At 32.5% G+C, this 6,869-nt stretch overlaps 1 long non-coding RNA gene across 1 annotated transcript; it reads right to left on the bottom strand.

Annotated features, from left to right (window-relative positions):
• Positions 1 to 284: 284 nt before the first annotated feature.
• LOC145125554 (uncharacterized) lies at positions 285 to 2,918 on the bottom strand. The gene is made up of 2 exons (XR_013716042.1): positions 1,101 to 2,918; positions 285 to 508 (listed from the first exon to the last, which is right to left on the bottom strand). It is a non-coding gene; the product is annotated as an uncharacterized LOC145125554 (long non-coding RNA).
• Between the last annotated feature and the right edge of the window lie 3,951 nt (positions 2,919 to 6,869).

Here is a 6,869-nt window from a genome sequence, read left to right as displayed (position 1 = left end):
GTGACGGGCGTCGCCGCAAAAGATAGGGTATGTCGTCGCCGTTAATGCCTCATCGCTAATGGCCAGTTAGTCGCCGCTAATGTGAAGTCGTCGCCGCTATTGACCTGTCGCCGCTAATACTTCCTGTCGCTGCTAATAACTTCCCGGCACCGCTAAAGACATCGCCGCAAAAACTGTTTTTGTTTTTTTTTATTTAGTATTAAAATTATAAAAAACATTATATCATTTATAAAATGTGGTAAAATTTTATAGAAATATTAACTCATACACAACCAAAAACAATATAACATTTAAAAAGTATTAATTCACAATCCAAACTATTAATCCATACAACCTAAATTAAAATATTCTTCCAAACAAAACAATTCATAAAACCCTAAACTTCCTACTCGTCGTCACCAGTCTCATCATTTCCTTCATTATTATTTGGTGGTAGCAATGAGCGAAACCACTCTTCTAATGCCGCAGAACATGTCGGTTCCTTTAGTATCGTTTGCAGCATTTCCAACTATAAAAATAAAAATAAAATATATTACCAACATATCATAATAGCATCCTACTTTTGAAAAATTATCAAACTACAAAATATCAACATATCAAACCATAACCAACATATCATTATAGCATCCTACTTTGCAAAAATTACCAAACTACAACATATCAACATATCAAACCATAACCAACATATCATTATAGCATCCTACTTTCTAAAAATTACCAAACTACAAAATATCAACATATCAAACCATAACCAACATATCATTATAGCATTCTACTTTCAAAAAATTACCAAACTACAAAATATCACCATATCAAACCATAACCAACATATCATTATAGCATCGTACTTTGCAAAAATTATCAAGCTACAAAATATCAACATATCAAACCATAACCAACATATCATTATAGCATTCTACTTTCAAAAATTTACCAAACTACAAAATATCAACATATCAAACCATAACCAACATATCATTATAGCATCCTAATTTCCAAATATTACCAAACTACAAACTATCAACATATTAAACCATAACCAACATATCATTATAACATCCTACTTTCTAAAAATTACCAAACTACAAAATATCAATTACCTGTGATTGTGGTGGTTCTTGTGTCATCGGTTGTTCCTGATCGTACATAGACACAATTGTAGGAGGTTTACGCCCAATGCCTCTGATATGTCTGCGCCGAACACCCAATATTTTTTCAAAACATTTTCTTGTATCACTTGGCGTTAGACCGCTTGCTGAAAAAAGAGCTTGGGTTTGTTGATTGATCTACTGAAGTAAAGCATTTTGTATTTTCAAAAAATGATAAACATCATAAAAATTAGATTACTAAATACCCTTGACGATATAAACATTTATATGAAAATACAAATTAACCACGTTCGTATTGTTGTTCGACTGCAGGACTATAAAATATCCCTTAGCAATTGGAATTAGCCTTACGAAATGCTTCGATTCGAGTGATATCCTATTTAAAATTAAAATTTAGATTAATTATACTTTAAATAAACATTTAAATATATCATAACTTACTTCTTTGAAGCATGCATTGTTGTACGAGCTCGACCCCCCTCTGTTTATAACTACTTGTTTCGCACGAACTTCTGTGTTTGACGCCGAACGCCTTAAAAATTCGGACGATTGAAAATGTTCGACTGCCTTCGCCCAATTTTCTGATGACATACCCTTGCTGGGGGTGTTGTTTAGTGCCATTGGGATATCTCCAGGCCTAGCGGCGACTTTAGGGTATTAGCGGCGACACCCCAGGAGGGAAGAGTCAGCGTGTTTTTTAGGAATTTACGATCATCGGATTGAATACAGATCGAACGGACAGTGATTGTTTCACGTGGATCGTCACTGTGTTAGCAATAGCGGCGACATGTAACGCGTCAATTACATGTCGCCGCTATTGCTTGGCGTTGCCGCTAATGCTAACATTTCTTGTAGTGCAATTTCAATTAATTCGGGGGTAAATCAAGTACCAAAAATATTCAATGACAAAATGTGAACAAAATTGAAAGTTCATTACCCTTTTAAGTCATTCTCCCTATTTTAATATATTGATGAAGTTAATAGTCAAAACCATGGAACCGTTTAAGAAGCAATAATAAATGAAGCCATGAAGCATTCGTTGTGCGTTCATGGCAGTGCTTGTTTTGGTCTATACAAAGTTACGAACCCCATTAAAGTTATAAGAGTGTTTTAAGAAAAAATTGCTTCATCGATTTAAAGAGTTTGAACAGGCTTGTTTTTCACTCCCTTCCTAAGGGGCTTTACCACCTTCTAGTACATGAGGGTGTACTTAATTATATTCCCGAAAATGGTAGACCACCATGTCCTTCATGAGCTTTTTTAATGGTGTCATGGTTTATCTTGTTTTAATATCATGGAGTAAACCGATGTACAATTAGTTTTGTTAAGGTTTATTCTTTTAATTATTTATCAATTTATGGAGAAAGTTACAATACATATTAGTACCTCGCATTCAAAATCAATTTACTACCAGGATCTAATATCATGTGATTATCGATCCGTGAAAAATTCAAACGTTATCATTAATTAATCACATAGATTCAATCATAAAATTATCGAAATTTATTATATTATTGAATCAGTTTTGCGCGGGCATCATATCATCAGTTATTGCGACGACACAACCTGACAATTCCCTGTACACATTAAAGATCTAATAAAGCTATATATGTTATATAAGAATCATTTTTCTCTTTATTCGTATTTGGAGGAGATGGTGACCTGCCATCAGCAGGCCGGTGTGGATCCACCCTGGTCTGGAGAAGGTGGGGATCCACCGGCGTCTGGAGAAGGTGGGGATCCCCCGCCACCAGGAGGAGGCGGCGAGACAACAACAGCAGGTGGTGACCCAGGTTTTGGAGGTGGCACCTTCTTACAGTCATAGTAGCAGAAGCAACTATATCTGACCTCTCGCAGATGACAAGCTCCATGGAGTGCCTTCTCCCATTCTTTACACTTTCTGTCGCACGATGTGCTGATGCAAATTCCGGAGAACATCATGCTAACCTTTTCACATATTTGTGGTTCGTCGTCCGCAGTCGCCATTTCTAGTCACGTCATGCAAAATGGAGTTTAGTTAAAATAAAATTTGTTACTTATGATAATAACCACAGAAGAAATAGAAAATGTTTTATTCACGTGAATCATGACTCTTACATGGTGTTTCTAATTTTCGACGTTTATAAGTATATAATTTAGTGTTTTATGACGTCTTGATATGTAATCTAAGTTCGTTTGCGTTTAATTCAGAAGAAGTATATTAATTTACTTGCAATAAAACCAAGCATGATGAAATAACTCCACTAAATGACCGCATGATATTAAAATGGTAAAATAAAACTATAACACAAGAAAACATTTTGCTAGAAAACAGTCGCTGCCAACTGAAAATCTTCTTTTTGTATAAATATATGATGGTATGTGTCTTGTAAAATACTTTTCCCAAAATACAAAAATTGTACTATAAGATTATGCAGCAAAATGAATATAATCACATCTATGCAGTTGCATTTATTTATATAACATCTAAATCGCAATTAATAAAGTAAACTAAGAAGACGTAAAGAACACTCAATTCTAAAAACAGGGGTTAAATTCAAATGAGCGTGAATAAATTTGATCAAACACCTGAGATAGCAACAACGAAAATGACCACGAGGAACACAAAAAAAGCTAAGGATATTTTAGCCATATTGAGTTATGACGAAGCTCAGAATACTCCCAACCAGTTGGGTGTTAAAGGCCCAATAATCGGCATTATTAATAGGAGGAGGAAGATGCAGCACCAATGAAATACGTCTCAAAGATTAACACTAATCATTAAGATGTTTGGCACTTTTAGGTTAGAAAAAAAAAAGGTTTTTCTCCGCCAAGAATTTCTGGCTTTTCCAAAAAGCCAATACGCAATTTGCAAAACAATCACAAACAAGCCCCTAAAAATATATTAAAATCTACACAAATGTTACTCGTTGGTCTTTTCACTTGTAACATAAATCCATTATGAAGCGCCAAATAAGCCATATGATGAAGTGTAAGTGTAAGACCATTTTCAATCGACTTCCATTTAGTAAAAAATGGGGTAAATAGTATTTTATCTGCAGCTCTACTGCATTTTTTACCCCAAAAATTATATTCCTAGTATATTCCTTTCTCCCAACCAGTGGCGGAGCTAGATGGGGCGTTGGGGTACAGTTGTACCCCCAAAATAAAATCTATAGGTTAAACCATACAAATTAATTATTATGTATATAAGTAAGCTTAACTACCTTTCACCCCCAGCTTAAAACATTAAACATTGTTGTCTGCTTTTTTTTTTCTTCTTATTAATCAAAGTGATTGTTGCTAAGAGTTTAGAGACAATATCAAGATCGGTATTCCACCATCAATTCGAAAACTTTTGTTAAAAAATACAATTTCAAGAGGCTTTATGTTTACCCAGATTTTGATGGTTCAAATGTTATTTTAAATTTCGATTATGTTTGGGCCCTCGTATTAAAATTTTTGGTTTCGCCACTGCTCCCAACTTATATAGATTGTCAAACACACCCCTTCTACTAATTTGGTTTGAACAAATATATAATCTATATTTTCTTTATTACAATAATATTAAATAAATAAGATTATATTTATAACACACTTATAAATTTTTGTAAAATACAAAATCGTTTTTAAAAATTTGAATATGTATTTAACTTTTTATATGAATTTGAAGAACAAAAAACAAGTTCTAATTTTATAATTAATTAATATAATTTAATATATAACAAAATATTATAAATATTAAATATTACATTTAAATTTTAATTAGTAGGTAAAATTAAACTAGAAATGTATAAATATATAAATAAAGGGATTAAAACTGATAACACAAAGTTTATCCCCATTTTGGAAGATATAAAGAGTATAACACCATATTTAGTGTAATACTATTCATATCCCCCAAAATGGGAGAATAAATGGGGGAGGGTTTGAGAAGAATGGAGAAAAAATGGAAAATGAGAGTGGGTTGGAGATGCTTTTAGACCATCTCCAATCCACTTCCATTTTTCCCCTTAAAAATAAAGTAAAAAATAGGGTAAATAGTATTTGATCTTTAACCCTACTCCATATTTTACTCCATTTTTATTCCCAAAAAGTATATTACATTTTTCTAACTTATATAAATTGTCAAACACCCCTTCTATTAATTTAGTTTTAACAAATATGAAATTTATATTTTTTTTTTCATTACAATAATATTAAGTAAATAAGATTATATTTACAACACTTAATTATAAGCTTTTCTAAAATACATTATCGTGTTTAAAAATTTAATATGTATTTAAATTTTAATACGAATTTGATAAACCTAAAAAAAATTTATATTTTTAATTAATTAATATAATTTAATACTTCCTCCATCCCAAAATTATACTTCATCTTTACCAAAATACCGTCTCATTATTACTTAACAAATTAAACATTTAATGGAACATTAAATGTAAAGTAAGGACAAAACTGTCATTTTATTAAATAAAGTTAGTGGTAATTAATGTTTCCTTTATCTGTGTGTTTTTTGTCTGCGGATAATAATTTTGGGACGAAGGGAATATATAACACAATATTATAAGTAATAAATATTACATTTAAATTATAATTAGAATATAAAAATAAACTAGAATGTATAAATATATAAAAAGATAGATTAAAATCAACAACTCAAAGTTCATCCCCGTTTTGAGAGAAATAAATAGTATAACACCAAATAAATGCTATTCATTTCCCCAAAAATAGAGGAATAAATGGGATAGGCTAGAGATGCTCTTAAGCTATATACAACTTGAAATGTATTCTTTATTCCCGTATAAGGCACTACCTTCTTCAAAAGCACCTGCCAGATTTGAAAACCCATCTATAAGTAAGCTAGGAAGGTTAAAGGCTAAATATTGGCCATAGCTTCCAACTTCTAATAAACATAATACAAGATAAATAGTAACAAATAATAGTAAATCCATCTTATTTTATGTAACTTTGGAAGAAAATAACAAATATAAAGTCTTACATTGTTGGTTGTCACAACTAGCAAATTTAGGGTTGAGATTGTGATTCATGTACAACAATTCCTCTATGTAACCTTGTTGCATTAAATTATTCACACTCAAAACAACAATGTTATTTGAATACATATGTGCACACACTTAGAATCAAGTTGTAATAGCCTCTTGTAAGCCCAAGTTTGATCTAATAGCTAAACAAAATCAATTTTTGGGCCTTTGCTTAGACTCTTGGCCCAAATAACCTTAGGCCGAAAACTTTTTTTTGGCCCTTGTCGAAACCAAAAACTCTTGAATTGGCCCAACAAAGACCAAAAACCTCATTGAGCCATAGTGAACCCGAAAGCCCACACCACAAGGAACGAAAACCTCATGGAGGGGTGTTTTCGGCCACCTTATGAACCGAAACCCCTCTCTCAAACTGGTGAAATCGGTTTGAGCATGAGACAAAAAAAGGAGAAAAAGTTTGATTTTACAAGGGAGTGCCACCTCAGTACTTTACACCTATTTAACCATCAAACAACCATGCAAGCCATATAACAATCCATCATACTTCCATGCATGACTCCTAATTAACTATCAAGTATCCATACTATACATCCATGAGACCAATAAGTAATGACCAAGACCATCTCTCCCCTCTATTTAGAGGTTTCAGCCGAGAGTGGGTTGTCCCACTCTTGCCACTCCACTTCTACTTTAAACATTGTTTTCTCACTCAAAAATTCATCTAACTCCTTCAAGTTAGACAACAACAAACGGAGTTCTAGGTCACTTGGTAAGCAAT

Source organism: Lactuca virosa, chromosome 7, assembly GCF_052849685.1.
Source record: "Lactuca virosa cultivar CGN04683 chromosome 7, Lactuca_virosa_CGN04683_v6, whole genome shotgun sequence".
NCBI lineage: Eukaryota > Viridiplantae > Streptophyta > Magnoliopsida > Asterales > Asteraceae > Lactuca > Lactuca virosa.
This window is presented reverse-complemented; position numbering and strand designations above follow the sequence as displayed.